Here is a 15839-nt window from a genome sequence, read left to right on the forward strand (position 1 = left end):
TTGCACCCTCCATGGTGGCCTTCTAGTGCTTTCATTGTAACACCCTCAGGACACCCTCCATGCCTGGCCCTGTGGGCTGCCGTCACTTCCTGGCCAGCCAGTCTCTCCCCCAGTCTTCCTTGACCCCAGCTCCCCTGGCCTCCTTCAGACCCTAGGACTTGGCTAGCTCATTCCTGGCTCAGCCTTTCCTCATCTGACCCTTAGCTGGATCCTCTGACCCCGCTGGTCCCCATTCCTTCAGATCTCAGCTTATTGCTTTACTCAGAGAGGCTCTCAGGGTCCGCACCCCATCTAAATTAGATACCCCTGCCCCTATCTCTCTCCCACCCTTTACCCTCCCTTGATCCCACCTACCACATCTAATTGTGTGCATACATGTGTGTTGTGTGTGCATTTATGCACATGTGTACATGAGCGTGTATGTGCATGTTTGTGTGTGAAACCCCTGTCCTTCCACCAGCCTGCAAGCTTGGTGAGGACAGGGGTGTGTGTATCTTGTTTATCATATTCATAGTCCCAAATGCAATGTTGGCACATAGTAAGTGATCAATAAATACTTTCTGAGTGAATGAGGAGCCAAAGCTCATAAAAGCAGAGAGGGTGCAGGTGCAGGAGTTATGACAGCTCAGGTGTCACCAAGGCAGGTTGGTGACAGGGAAATGACAGGCCTTTTGTCTACCATGATGGAAGGCAGAGAGGGCAAGGGCCCTGCTCTGTTTACAGGTAGTTTTTGAAAAAAATCATTGGCATTTTCTATAATAAATAAATTTTGCTTTCCAAAAATTAATACATTTTATATTCAGAGCAGCTTTAGGTTCATGGAAAAACTGAGCAGAAAGTACACCGAGTTCCCCATGTCCCCTGCCCCCACGCAGGTAGGACCCCCCCCACTGTCGACTTCCCGCACCAGAAGTACATTTGTTATGAGTGATGAACCTGCGTGGACACGTCAGTCACTCAGAGCCTATAGCTTACAGTGGAGCTCACTCTTGGGGGCATACATGCTATGGCTTTGGACAAATGCAAATGACATTGTTGGCTACGTCATTATAGTATCATACAGAGTAGTTGTACTGCCCTAAAAGTCCTCTGTGCTCTGCCTATTCATCCCTCTCTCCCCTGACCTCAAGCCCCCAGCAACCACTGATCTTTTACTGTCTAAAGTTTTGCCTTTTCCAGAATGTCGTGTGGTTGCAATCACACAATATGTGGTCTTTCCATATTGGTTTCTTTCACTTAATAACACACATTTAAGCTTTGTCTTTTTTTTTTTACAGAGTGGAGTAAATATTGAACATTTTTAAAGGACTCAGAATAGAGAATGCATTCCCGGATCATGTGGCCTCCGAGTTAGTATATTTTGACCCAATTCCTGAGCGTCTGTGAGCAGCGCCATGCAGACAGCTCTTGTGAGCTGAGGGGCAGCCTCACTGGCTCAGACCTATGCGCTGGATGGTGGAAACGAGCGTGTGAGCAAATATCCCTGATTCTGCTTTGTCCTTCTGGGGGACATTAGCCTTGATTTAACTGACCGTGGACCCTATTTAGCTCAATGGGCCAGTAGAAATAATTCAAGGAGGGCAATGTAGGAATATTTAAGGTTCCTGCCTCTTATTTTCTGTCCCCTCCTCTCCAAGAATGAGAGATTCTAATTGATCGGTCAAATTTGCAGACGCTGATGGTTTCTGGTTTGTTGAATTATAAAAATGTAGTGTCTCCCCCTTCTCCTCCCCTGACATCACAGCGCAGGGGAGCCAGCTCCTCTCACTCTCTGTATCACTGTGTCTCTCTGCCTCTCTTTGCCTAGGGGTCTCTATTTTCTGGATCTTTCACCTTCTGCCCCTCTTCCTGTCATGCTCCAGGCCAATGCTGCCAAACTCAGTCAGGAAATTTAGGCCCAATCTCAGGAAGACAGCAGGTCCTTAACTTTTACTGGTGCTATTCACTATCAGTTATAAATTTTAGGCACACTCTACTGATATTTGTATATTTAACTTTTTGTAAATGATATAGGTACTGCAAATGTATTATGTACATCATAAGATATTCATAGAAATAGAAATTAGGAAAGGATGAAATAAAAATAAAAACAAGCTAGTTCCAGTATTGAATTCTCACCTGAAGACAGGGCCAACTTCATGGGTGTGTGGCCTGTGTGGTCATTCACGAAGGCTTCCATGCTTGGTTTAAGGCTTTGCTGTCGCATCTTGGGATTCTTGGGTATTTGGAGCAAGGAGCCCTGCACTTTCATTTTGGTCAGGGCCCCACAAATTATGTAGCTGGTCTTGCCTGAATGGGTCACTTTGCCCCCTCTCTGGGTTGTGTTCACACCTTTTGGAGATCCCTGGTCTAGAAGATCAATTAGCCCAAGTCCCCTAGCATGTCCTTTGTAGCCCTGTATGAGTTTATGCCTATTTCTCCTTTCTTTCCTTTTCCTCATTATACTTTAAGCCCCAGAAATATGGAGCCATTTGCTATTCCCTTTCATACCATGCAGCCTCAAGACTCTACCTTTGCAGAGTATTTCTTAATACTCGAATGCCTGGGCCTGCCTTACACACCTGGAAAACCCCTCCATCTCAAAAACTAGCTCAGATACAACCACTGCAGGATTGCTTGCTAGATGATTAGTGCTCTGAGAACAGACAGCCCAGGGTCTAATTAGATTAATCAGTAAGTGAGGTTTTCCCTTTCAAAATGCAAAACCCAACGCCCTATATATAATATAGTATGTGCTCCCTAAGTGTTTGCTGAATTAAGTACTGGGCAGAGCTCTTTTGCTGCAAGGGGGGAAAACAACTTAAACCATCTCAAGCCAAATCAGGAATCTACTGGTCACAGAGCTAAACTGCCAAAAGGAGGTGTGGCTGGGCCTCAAGGATGACTGGAACCCGGCTGGAATGTTGCCAGGCTTTCTCTCACCTTTACTTCTCCCTGTTTCTCTCTGCATGTTTCATCCTCTCACACCTGGTTCTTCCATGTGTCTGGAAACCCGTCACTGGCAGCTTCTAGACTCATACCTCACATCTTTGTTCTAGAACGTTCAAGTGATCCAGGAAATGGTCCAGACTGGTGCAGGTTGGGCCAGGAGCCCATCACTGGGCCAGCCATTGATCCCAGTTTTTCACCTTTCCTGGGTTGTGTGTGTGTGTGAAGGTGGTAGGGAGGAGATGTAGTTTCATAGATCCTGAAATAGCTAGATTCTTCGGTAGTTTTTTTCCCCCAGCTTTATGGAGATATAATGGACATACAACATTTTGTAAGCTTAAGGTTTACAAAGTGTTAATTTGATATAGTTATGTGTTCCAAAATGATTACCACCATAGCCTTAGAACAGTTCTTTTTTATTTCAGCTTTTCTCTCTCACAAATGGTTTCCACAATTTACTTCAAATTCCTGCCACAATTTTGTTCAATCAAATATTTATCTATAGGTACGTTTGGCTTGCATAGCTTCAATAATACAAAATTACATTTCTGAGTTTTCCTATTTTACTGTCATTATTCATTTCCCTCTTTAAATTATGAACATTTAAAAATTGTATTCTGAAGTGAGAACATGGATCAGTCATTTCGTAAAGACAAGTTGCAATGCAATCTTGAAATCACTGAAAACAAGTAGGATCATCAGAGAAATTCAAGAAAGCAGTTGACAGTGAGAAGTGTGGCAGACACGATATTGTCCCTCACAAGCAGGACAGAAAAGATGACAGAACTACCCCTTGTCATAATGAATGACAGTAAACAGCAGTATTCACATGAAAAGGTTTCAGGTATTTTTGGAAACCTATTCAAATATAGATTTTATTATGCAGAGATGTGAATCAGGATAAAACATTTTTTACATCTTCACCCTTAGTTGCACTGTTACCTTTTGGAGGCTCCATTCTAAATCTTAGAAAGAATATTCACATGTACTTATCTCCTCAAATATATATTTTTCCCCTCGTAAAAAAAATAGAAATAATCTTTATAGTTCTGCTTTCAAAATTATCCAACTAAAAGCAACTTATTTAGGTTTGGCTATCTTTTTTGCCCATTTATAATACTTGGGAAAGTGTTTGGAAGGAAGACATTTTCCCCCCAAATACTGAACTTAAGTTTTAAACTTTAGTTAAGTTTTCCATTTTTATAAAAGTTATTTTCTAAGGGAAATTTATTATGAACAGGGAAATGATTTTGCAAGTTGTTTGTTTCCACCAGCCGTATATATTCCTACTCAACTTATTGAAGGTTGTTGGTCAGAGTTGAGAAATTAGAGATTGATTTATTGTTTCACTGTAGAGAAAAGATGTCTTCAGAAAGGATAAATATCTAGATAGGGTGAATTGATTGAGTTCTTATTTTAATAATTGAGAAAGGGGCCACAAATTCATCTTATTTAGCAATCTATAAGAACCTAAACACTCAATAACTAGAGGCAAAACTATTCAAGTTTTTCTGGCGTGTAACAAACATACAGAAGTGAGGATGATGTTTGAGAATTAATTAAAGAAAGTTGATGATGGAGACTGAGTCATTTTGAAATTCTTTATCCATTTAGATGTGATGAAAATTATAACTTTGGTGGTAAACTAATGAATGATATTAGTACTATTACTATCTTTCTTTGCTGAAAACAAATCCCTTTGGCAAGTATTTTCCCAAAGCAGTAAAACAAACATGTCAGTAGATCAGTGGGTATTTTAGCTGAACCAATGATAAAAGCTATTTGATTTCTCAGGAAGAAAATATGCTGATCAAAATTTCCACCGAGTATTGCTTGCCAGAGGTGAGGGTAGGTAGGGGAATAGGTGAAATAAGTGAAGGGGATTAAGAGGTGCAATCTTTCAGTTATAAAATAAATAAATCGTGGGGGTGAAAGGTATTGTCTCAGTACTGGAGTCAGTAATATTGTAATAACTTTGTATGGTGACAGATGGTAACTACAGTTATTGGATGAGCATTTCATAATGTATATAATTGTCAAATCAATATGTTATATACCCGAAACTCATATAATATTGTATATCAACCATACTTCAATTAAAAAAACTTCCACCAGATACAAGTTGTAAATGTTGGCAGCCCAATGGCAGGATTCTGGTATCTTACCTGGGTGGTCACTCTGCATAATGACAAAATAAACAAGAAACAATGAGCCTCCCTCCCTACAAAGCACAAAAGCACCACCACCAGAAGCCGAATCTGTTTGTCTCTACATGAGTGAGCCTAGACTCCTGAAATATTATGGCACCAAGACAGACAAGAGCAATTGCCTGGTTGCTGAATCTAATTTATCAAGTGTCAGTTCAGTTCAACTCAGTCCAGATCTTAAAAGTGACATGCTTGGGACATCAGCCTCCTACCTGCAGGGCAGTAAGATAGGTAGGACATGGCTGGGTTATTTGTTGTGATTTTGAGTAATTTTAAACCTAAATTGAATACAAAAAACAATCAATGTTATAGAAATTAGAATGCCAACTATGCACTTATTTTAGGATTAACAGGAAACTGTTAAGACATTTAGTGTTTGTGGCAGCATTCATGATGCAATCCATGGTCCTCTGAGGGACATGTGTTCACTTATTTTCAGGTGTGTGTGTGTATGTGTGTGTGTGTGCATGTACAAGCAAAGGTGTGCTCTGTGTTGGGTGTTCTGAAGTCAAAGCTGAGAAGACAAGCCAGAGGCAAGTGACATTCCAGGGTCAACGTATACGATAGGAAAGGAGGTTTGTGGTCAAGAGAAGGAAAAGAGGGTAACAGGAAAAGCTGGGATGAAGAAGCAGCCCCCAGGAACTGACAGTGTGAAGAAAACATCCCCTCCTGTCACCCTTACTGTAGGCTTCTCTCTTGTCCTGAGGTCGGGCCATCATTATACTCTGAGTCTGGGCCCATAGGCAAGGCCCACACCAAAGCAGGATCTTGATTCTCCCTCAAAAGGTCTAGATATTTTCAGTGTCAACCATTATGCAAAGAAGCTAACCTTCACTCACAGGAAGATGAAGGTGGAGCTTAGCCAGAAGGAAAGGGATCTCGATCCTATCTGAGGTCCTTGCTCGCCTGGGCCCAGGCTTGGGGGAGGATGGAAATGTGTTCCGTTACTCCCTGGCTCTTGCCTCGGTGTATCCCTGGGACAGAAGCAGGCTGAGGTTGCCTGAGGAGGAAGACCCAGCTCCCGGGGGCTCCGAGAAGAGGCCTACCCTGGATCCACACCTAAGTTTCACTTGCTGTCTTTTTCTCATTGTTGTCATCTTTGAGAATTTAGTTTGTCTTCCTAAATATAACAGTATGGGCTTGGGTGTGTAATGGAGAATTGAGGGGAGGATTTACTCGTTTTGGGGTTCAGTCAAAGGGGGAAAGAAGAGCCTCTGAGACCATTAGGCTGCGATGACGCAGAGCCTCCAGGGAGTGTGGGTTTCAGGGAGCCAGAGCTGAGCTACCAAATCCAGTCATCCTCTCATACACACAGATGTGCTGGCCTGTCTTTTACCCTAAGGGATTTGAAGAGATGAGAAGCATCATATACTGGCAGGAAATCTGATGTATCATGTCTGCTTCTGGGAAGAAGAAACCAAAGAATGAAAGTTTGTTTTCAGGAGGTGTTGGGCATTTATTTATTTCCTAATTAACTCTTTCTTCCCCTTTGCTCAGGCAAAAACTAGTCATTTAACATATTTTGAGATAGAGGGCTGACCATAGTGTCCGGTGAACAGTGAAACAAGATATTTATTGAATGAATGAATGAATGAAGATGACACAGCCTCCATCCTTGTGGCTCACAGGTGAGGAAAACGTACACAAACAACTCTATTTCAATGAGAAATGTGTTGTAGCAGGTACATGAATACTGAACTTCAGAGTACAAACTAACAGAGCGGTTTACTTTTTCTTTGAAACAAGGTGAGGGGAAGAATGTGGATGGAATGTGGGGCTCAAGGAGGTATTCAAAGGTGATGAGATTTTGAATGCAACTTGAGGACACACACAGTTTTTCCTGGTGGGGAATACTTGAGAAAAATTATAATGAGCAGAGCATGGCTTCTTAAAATAAATAAGTCAATATTTTGTGATCATTTTACAATGAAAGTCTTGAGGTTCTGAAACATAATTTTTTGATCACTTCACTTTGTCCAATTGTACAAAGAAGACAATTAAAGGAAAGGTTTCTATGACCACTTACAGCCTTAGAATTTCCTTTAGGAAGGTTAGAAGATAGAAAACCACACGTACCCTACAAATCTTAGCTAAAGCTTTATGTAAATCCTAAAGGATTCTGGTTACCAGAGAAGTTATGTCGCTTTTGTGTCTGTGGTTTAGAAATAGGCAGGGATAGATGGTTGGGACCAGGGACATAGAAACACGGGGTCTACTATAAAATTCAAGCAAGTTACAGCTTTCCTAAATAGCAGAGACTATAAAATAGGATTAGAACATTTCTGATGAAATAGAAGAACCAGAAGAATTTAATTTGCTCAAGAACGTTTTTGCTTAAAGAGAAGAGAAGGTATTTGCTTGGGACATTTGGGTCAAAACTGGAGATAGGAGGCTAGCTTCGTATCTCAGAGTCTTTCCTTGACTGAGCCCCATGGATCCATTCTTGAGCATTTTGGAGATTTGTGGTGATAATTAGAATCAAATAAGCTATATTTGTGAAGGACTTGGCTGTATAGGGAGGGCAAGCAATGCAGGTTCGGTACTCCTTTGAGTTGGGGAGACATCAATTTCCCCTACTTCACAGGGAACGATCGCAAAACTCTGCTGCCTTGAGGACTGAAGGGAGAGTGCCCAACCTTGGCATCTGGTAAGGAAGCTTTAGAAGCCCCAGGGACCACATCCCTGGGGTAAACATTGGCCTTTCCCCAGGGAGCGGTGGAGGCAGGGACAGGGAGAGAGGTTCTGTGAGCTTCAGAAAAGTGGATGACAGCACAAGTCCAAGGGGGAACTAAATGCATCCCAGCACCTCTAGGGACTCTCGGCAGTAACTGAGGTAACTCTGCGGTTACGGGAAGGACTGTGGAAGTTTTCAACTCATGTGATTCAATTCTTTTTCCCAGATTAAGGAGGCCTGAGAAAAGCCTCATGTTGCAGAAAAGTCCATAAAGACCGAGCATTCCAAAGCTTTACTTTGAGCTGGTGCATGAGCCCATCACTTATTTCACAGGGATTAAGGATTTTCCCCTTCCTCGTTGAGGTGGAACAGAAGAGGCAAATTGTTACATACACATGGTCTAACCTGAAAGGCCAAGTAATGTTGACTGCAGAGATACAATTAACATATTGTTATTGTTATAGAAAGTGAATTTAGTCACTCTCAATGGATCCATTTGCTATTTTCTAAAGATTTTGATAAAGATCTTTCAGGTATTCATGTATTGAAAGAGCTTGACAGAATGGATCCAGATTTCTAGGTTAAAATAATGGTGTCCAGAGAGAGTAAAACAGGTAATAAGCACCACTGATAGCACTCTGTCATTGTGAGGCTCGCTTCTCTCTGGGTATGCCACTGTTAGTTTGAGTGACTGCTTATTATTTTACCCATCACAGGTATGCACCATAAATCACTAAGCCATCCATTTATGTAGTGAATATAAATCTTATTCAATAAACTCAGGTAAGCAGGAAATGTCACATCTCTATTTGCTTTAAATCAAATTAAATAAGTCTCTGGACTTCTATTGCATAGAGTTGCTGAACATTAACTCCAACTTAGTCATTATTTGGGTTCCCTTTCCCATGACCCAAGGTCATGTTAAGGTTCCAGGAGAGTTACAGGAACACTCAAATGTCAGGGAGGCCCACTGGGTGCTGCTGAGATGTCCATTGTTCAAGCCTTCCTGGACCTTTGAAGTCTGCAACTCTGTTGCTTCTGCTTGACAGACAGACCACAGGTGTTTTGGTCTAGGTTGGGGTCCTAAGGATCTTGAGGTACACTTTGCAGGCATCGTCTGACTGTGCTTCCTCCCTAGCAGGCTGGCAGAGAGCGGAGCCAGGGTCTCTGATACACACTAGAACTGCCAGCCTCTGTTTCTCTTCCAGCCTGGGAGGCTCTCTTCATTCTCCCTGGGTGTTTCTGTGTGTCTACTTCCCTCAGTTCCCAGCATGATCTCCGCAAGAGCTCAGGGTTTTGGTGAACACATGTTCAGTAGAGATTATCTCCAACAGCTTTGGTTGTTTGCTATTACAAACCTTCCCCTGACACAGGGAAACTCCATGCTACTTGCTTAGAATAGGATATATTCCAACATATTGAACAATAGCGACAGCAAATTACTGCCTCAGGGAGTAGCCCTGCTGCTTATTCAACAAACAGTAATCTACTCCTAACCATGCGGCAGGCTCCGAACCAGGCACTAATAGTGAGCATGACAGGGTTTATCACCGTTTTCAAGTGACTGTCGTAATGGACAATACACACAGGTCAACAGCCAATGACCACACAGTTGATAAGTTTTGCAGAGTTATTTGATCTGGAGTTGGGAGGTGCAGAAGTCACCCTTAGAGGATGTTTCATGTAAGTTGAGAATGGAAAAAGAGCATGAGTTCACAAATGAGGATGTGAACATGTGCAAACATCAGAGGCAAGAGAGATACCACCATCTTTTAAAAATTTAAAGATCCACAGGCCTGGGATGCTGAAGTTCAAGGTGAGGTGTGGAGAGAAATGAAGCTAGCAGATTAAACGTGACATCTATCAACAAGGAGCATACACAGCCTAAGGTCCTGGGAACTAAGGGGGTTGCTCACTTAACACGTTTCAATATCACTTTTTCTTGCCTTACTTTTCTGTGGTGATTGGAAAGTTAAAATACTGACCTTCCTAACCTCCCTTGGGAGTGAGGTGTAGTCTGGTCCTGGCCAGCTGATACTGTAAGGGCCAAGGGGAAGCTGCCCCATCATGGGCCACTTTGGCGTATTGATTATTTTGAATTAAAATTACTTAAGGAAACAGCCAGAGCACGAACACTCTGACCCCGATTTGTGTCCAGAAAGCAGGAAATAAATTTCCACATGAAAGGTGCCGTCCCTGTACCAGGAAGAGATGCCCTTACCATCAGACATAGGGAATTCAGAGCCCAGAAAACTATATAAACAAACCTTGTTACGTTTACTATTTTACTACCCCAGCCCAAATGCTGTTTAGAATTCCTTACTAATTGAAGCTCCCAGACATAAGTTTTCTTTGAACATTCCTTACAGATTTATTGTCTCTTTATCTAAAAAGTATAAAAACGGCCTGTCTTGGTCATTCCTTTAGGTCTCAATTTCATTACTTGGCCTCCATGCACATGTAATTAAACTTTGGGTTTTTTTCCTCCTCTTAATCTGTCTCAATTTAATTCTTAGACCATAGGAGGCAATTCTCCTTCCCTATCCTACCAAACAGAAGTCTGTCATGCTGCTGCTCTATTCCTTTACTCTCCCTGCCTGGGCTGGAAATGATGGCTGAAGACATCACTGGAGACGGTGCAACAGAAACACAGAACTGCTTCCCCATTGCAGAGACTGTCCCGGAGCCCAGCTCCCTCCCACTATACTGCCTGGGGTGACCTGGAATAACCTGCCTTCTGTTAAGCCACCTCTATTGAGTCTCATGCAGATGAATGCAAACCCAAATACAGGGAGCTAATGATGTATTTAAATGTGAGAGTTGATGTTTTTAGTTTAGAACGATTGCTCTAGCTTTGTGGGAGCTGTTCTGGACAGGGACAAGGGCAGCTGTGGGGACACAGACAGGAGGGCTGTTGGTGATTGACGATGACAGCTGCAGGGCTAAGGCGGCCTTGCTGGAGAGACAGGTGGATCTGAGAAGTGCTGGGAGGGGAAGAGTTAACCGGAGGTGACAAGACAAAGCAGTTGAGAGGCTCTGGCTTGAATTAGTGGGCAGGATGAAGAGTCTTTAATTGTTGGCATCTCTAAAAAAACACCGGGGTTAAAAATCAAGCTTTTTCAATTCTTGATTTCCTTAAAATGATGGATGGAACGACTTTTGCCCAGGTTTTCAATCATGACCATAGAGGTTTGGAGCTTCAAGGATGCCTGAAATCTCTCATAAATAATTCTTGTGCATTTCCCAGGTTGGGAATGATCCTGCCACCCAAAACAAGCCTGGAGAAGCAATTTTTAAAAATGATTCATACATTGGCATATCTGGAGTCAAACATCTGAGACATCTAGGTTCTGAGAACTCAGTCACTAACTCATCCTTTCAGACGCCACTAACAGCTTCAGTAAGAGCGAAGCCGGGGAGCTCTCCTTGTTTCCTGGTCCGGTCCCTCTGTTTGCAGCCCTGGGCTGTGCCAGAGATCTGGTCCCCTGGGCTGTGACTTTGGAAAGCCTTGTGGGCTGGGGAGAGGGTGAATGGAGCTGAGAATACCCAGAATTGTGGGGTTAAGGTGGTGGAGCAAATTTCAACACTGTCCCTTATAAATATAACAGGTAATTATATTTCTTATTTTTGCCTTTTTTTCCCCCTTCCACAGACATAAACACAAAGAGTTTTTGGGTTCTTCTGAGAGCAAGAGACAGACAGAGAGAGAGGGAGAGGGAGAGAGGGACAGGAAGAGAAGTCCTATGTAAGGAGATAAGCACACCTAAAAACCCAATGGCCTCCACCAGTCAGTCCAGGTCTACACTGACAGCCTCCTTTTGTGATGCGTGGGTCCAAGGTAATAAGATATCCTCATGAGGGAAAAGGCTGATGCACAGGGTACATACTGAGTGGGATGGCAGCCCTTTTCCAAGTCTCTGGGCCATTCCTGTTTTGTTGCATGTCTGTGGGATTTGAGAGTCCCTTCAGCAGTTGTAAAGCTTTGGGTGGATGGGAAGCCCATGGTGAGGAGGAATCTGGAAAAGGGACACTGTGGGGACAGAGGAAAGTATCATCCTGGGGCCGAAGCAGATTCCTTTTGGGGGGGTGGTCTTTGATAAGAACTAGTTGTTGGTGGGAGACATTGGAGGTGTGACTTGTGGGACTTTGTGTTGCCTGGGCTGGTAGGACCCTCAGTCCTGATGTCCTGGACCGGACGGTGCCAGAGCATAAGGTGCACAGCCCCAGCCGCTGCCCTGACCCAGGCTGTGACCCTCGCAGACCCCAGCGGTCCTGCAGGTGCTTCTGGAGGGGACACCAGCCCCTCGTCTCAGTCTCTGAAGCCTCCTTTGCCTTTATACCTGAAACTCTGCACTGTGGACCCAGGACTTCCCTCCTCTGGTCTTCATTAACATCAAAGAATGCACATTTATTCTCTTTTTCCATTAAAAAATTATTTTTAGAATGAAAAACAAACTGGAATAATGGTGGATAAATATCAAACATAGTGAGCAAAAGAAGCCTGCAAACAAAAGCGATCATACTGTCTGTACATGTCTTCTTACGTGAAAGGTAATCCATTTGATGTGCTTTTTTCAGAGGAATCAAAATTGTGGGATTTATTTTTTTTATGTGGAAAATGATTTTAGACCTAATCCAACATCTTGATTATATTGGTTTCCTATTGCTGTTGAAACAAATTATCACAAATTTAGTGGCTTGAAACAGCACCAAAACAAATTTATTATCTTACAGTTTTGGAGATCAGAAGCCCCAAATGGATGGGTCCCCAGGTCTTTCCCAGCAGCTAGAGGCTGCCTGCATTCCCTGACTCCTTCCTCTACTTCAGAGGCAACGGCAAAGCATTTTTCTCTCCTTCTGACTTCCTCCCTCTTATAAGGACTCTTGTCATTATATCAAGTCCACCTGGATATCAGGATAATCTCTCCATCTCAAAATCTTTAACTTAGTTATATCTGCAAATTCCTTTGGCCGTATAAGGTAACATACTCATGGGTTTCAGGGATCAGGACACAGACAGCATCCAGCCTATCACATACGTTTTACAGGAGATAGAATTGAGAGCCTGAGGAAGAGGATATTTCTTTAAAAAATCATGGAACTAGTCTGGGCTGCTGCTAGCCCATTCGGGGCTTTTTTGTGAGTGGGTGGATTAACTCTGCAGTGGGTGCAGGGCTCAATGAGAGGAGTGTGGGGAGGAGCGGCCTCCACTCGCTGCCTCAGCTGATGCCCACGAGCCGGGCACCCCCACTCCGGCCCCTACCCCGGAGCTGGGGAGTTTCTCTACTGGAAATAGCATGCAGGTCTTAGGGTCTCCTACCCTCATTTGCCCAGGCTCAGCCCTGCTCTCCGCCCTTTCACAGCTGTGACTCTCTGAGTCCAGGAATTATTTCAGGGAAGCTGGTGGAGGGAATTCAGGACACGTATGACCTGTACTCCCAAAGTGATCAGGCCATACCGCCTTTCAACCCTGCCTCTGAGGACCTTCCATTCAGCTCATATATGCCAGGCTTCTTCATTGATCAATAATAGTTCCATAATCCTTTTGCTGCTCCATCTCGTCAGTGTCCATCAACACCTGCCTGCATCAGAGCTCCCATCTTTTATACGAGGGCTGCTTGCATCTTTCTTTACAGCACTAAGAGTTCTGGCCACACTTAGAAGAGCAAGTTATTTTGGTCCTGAGTTTTAGAAATCCTCTGTGGCAATATTACCTTTTTATAACATTATTACAAATGGGCATTAATTAGCCCTGACTGGAATGGGAATTTCCTAGACTAGCACAGTCTAGTAGAACTTTCTGTGAACTATTCTAATCTGTGCTGTCCAATACCTTAGCCACTAGCTGTATGTGGCTACAGAGCACTTGAAATGTGGCTAGTGCAACTGCAGGCTTGCATTTTTAATTTAATTAAATTTAACTTAATTAATTTAAATTTAAATAGCCACATGTGGCTAGTGGCTGCTATATTTATTGGACAACACAGATCTAGGCTCTTTTCCTGAAATAAAGGAAAATTTAAGTGTAGGGTGTAGGAGAGGGTATTCTTGATCGTGAATACATGTAGGGGAACAAAGGAGGGTGTTTTCTGTCTAAATTTAACATTATACTTTGATTCAACTGAAGAATGTCCACTTAGCCTAAAGTAGTATTTAGGTTTAAGCTTATACATTGTAAACAAGAGAGACAAGGTACATTTTTTTCCCTGCATAGTTAAAAGTACAAAATACCTCCACTTCCTTGAGTGAGCAACGTTTCTAAAATGCACTTGGATGGACACTGAATATTGAAACCTTGTTTGACACTATATAAACAGATTGTAGACAAGTGAAATATATATTCTTCAACTTATCAGAGTTCTAAGAATATGTTGCAGCATTCCTAGGATGAAGAAAAATGTAGGCATTTGCTTTTAAACTCAAAGTTCTTCTGGTTGTTCTCCATTGAGGGGCCTGAGAGGTGTAAAGGTCATCAGGCTGCCTCCCAGGGAAATGGGTCGATGTGCTCGTGATGTCTCTCGCCGAGGGGATGCAGGACTGCGGCCTGGGCCCAGGGACTCCAGAAGGCTGCAGAGAAATCCCTCTCCACTGGGATAAGGAGAGAAGAAAACCTGGGAGGGTTTAAAAGTTGTCTTCTGTCAAGCTGGGGAACCTGATTTTCTCCTGTTTCTACCTGAGGACAAATAAGTTGCTATCAGATTGTTTAATGTATTCAGGGGGAAATCTTTAGAAGTGTGTATTTTAAGCTTTTATTCCTTCTTTTGTGTTCAGTTTTTTGCCTCCTTAGGACTCATTTTCTCTTCTATTTTTTTTCCCACTTGAATAGAGGTGAGTTTATCCATACCGGCTATTTAGTGAAAACAGATTATGCCCAGAACATCTTTTGATTCTGTCCCTTTGCAGTTAGTAAGGCTGCAGTAGCGTTCTTTCTCTTGCGACTGTTGGGTCCAGTGTACTAAGTACCCCAGAAACACTACATTTATGATGACATTTTATATATTATGTGTTCAAAATTGTACCCAGGATGGGTTTTATTTTAAGGATCTGATATGGCATCTGAGAGGCCTTATGCCTGAAGAAAGAGAAAATATATAGCACTGGGAGAATGTTGAGTTAGAATGTAAATCTAAGGTATTTATCAACAAGAAGTCCTTAGTTTCTGTAACAGAAAGCTAAATGTGAAGTAAAGAGGTAAAGAGAGTGCTGTGGTCAAAATAAGATGGCTCTGTTGAGGGAATGGGGCGGGCTGATCTCTGGAGCAGGCTAGGATTGAGGAAGGGGGCCTAGGATGAGTTGCAGAATATGGGAAGAAAGGGAGCAACTACCCCCCTAAGGTTTTGCAGTAGAGAGTGTAGAATCATACGCATGGGGTGTTAGCAAGGCAGGATGACCTTCACCCAGTGGCACTCAGTAGGCCATGAACTAGGGTCAAGCTGTAGGAAGCAGTAGAAGAGTTAGGGAAGGAACAGAGAGTGGCGTCAAGAAAGAAGAAAGGCAGAATGATGAGGATAAATATTAGTGTGGAGGATGCCTAGTGCCATTTCTGCTGCATCTACTGTGAAAACCAGAGGGCACTCAAAGGACGGTGAGAGAAAGGAAGCAGTCCTAGAGGCATTGGTACAGGACATGAGGGGTTGCTGACAGCGGGATGCTTTCTCTGACATTTGTAGAACAGAAAAGATCAGTGGCTGCCTACGAGAGATTACTGTGGCGGGAATCCCCGTTGTAAATGCGTCCTGAGACACATTTCTGTAGTCCTGCACACCCACACGAAAGAGGCTTTGTAAGTTACAGATAAGTAAGAGGATATGACGTGTTCATGAGGGAATATTAAGAAAGAGAGCATTGAAAACTGGAATACTTTTGTGAATTTCTCAGGAAATCCTTCATTTTTGCATCTGTTCACACGAATCTAATATATATTAATGAGAGGCTTCTACTGAGCCAAACCCTATGGACAAAGAGATGAATGAGCCAGTGCCTGCTTTAGCAAGAGAGGAACCACGTAAACATATAGTTACGCTCCCATG

General features: G+C 43.0%; 1 long non-coding RNA gene across 1 annotated transcript; it reads left to right on the forward strand.

The window, feature by feature from the left end:
* The first annotated feature begins 3145 nt into the window (after nt 1-3145).
* Nucleotides 3146-11530, forward strand: LOC118930767 (uncharacterized). Its single transcript, XR_005032168.2, has 3 exons — nt 3146-6763; nt 8036-8226; nt 10326-11530. It is a non-coding gene; the product is annotated as an uncharacterized LOC118930767 (long non-coding RNA).
* The last annotated feature ends 4309 nt before the right edge of the window (nt 11531-15839 follow it).

This window comes from Manis pentadactyla, chromosome 19 (assembly GCF_030020395.1).
Source record: "Manis pentadactyla isolate mManPen7 chromosome 19, mManPen7.hap1, whole genome shotgun sequence".
Classification (NCBI taxonomy): Eukaryota; Metazoa; Chordata; class Mammalia; order Pholidota; family Manidae; genus Manis; species Manis pentadactyla.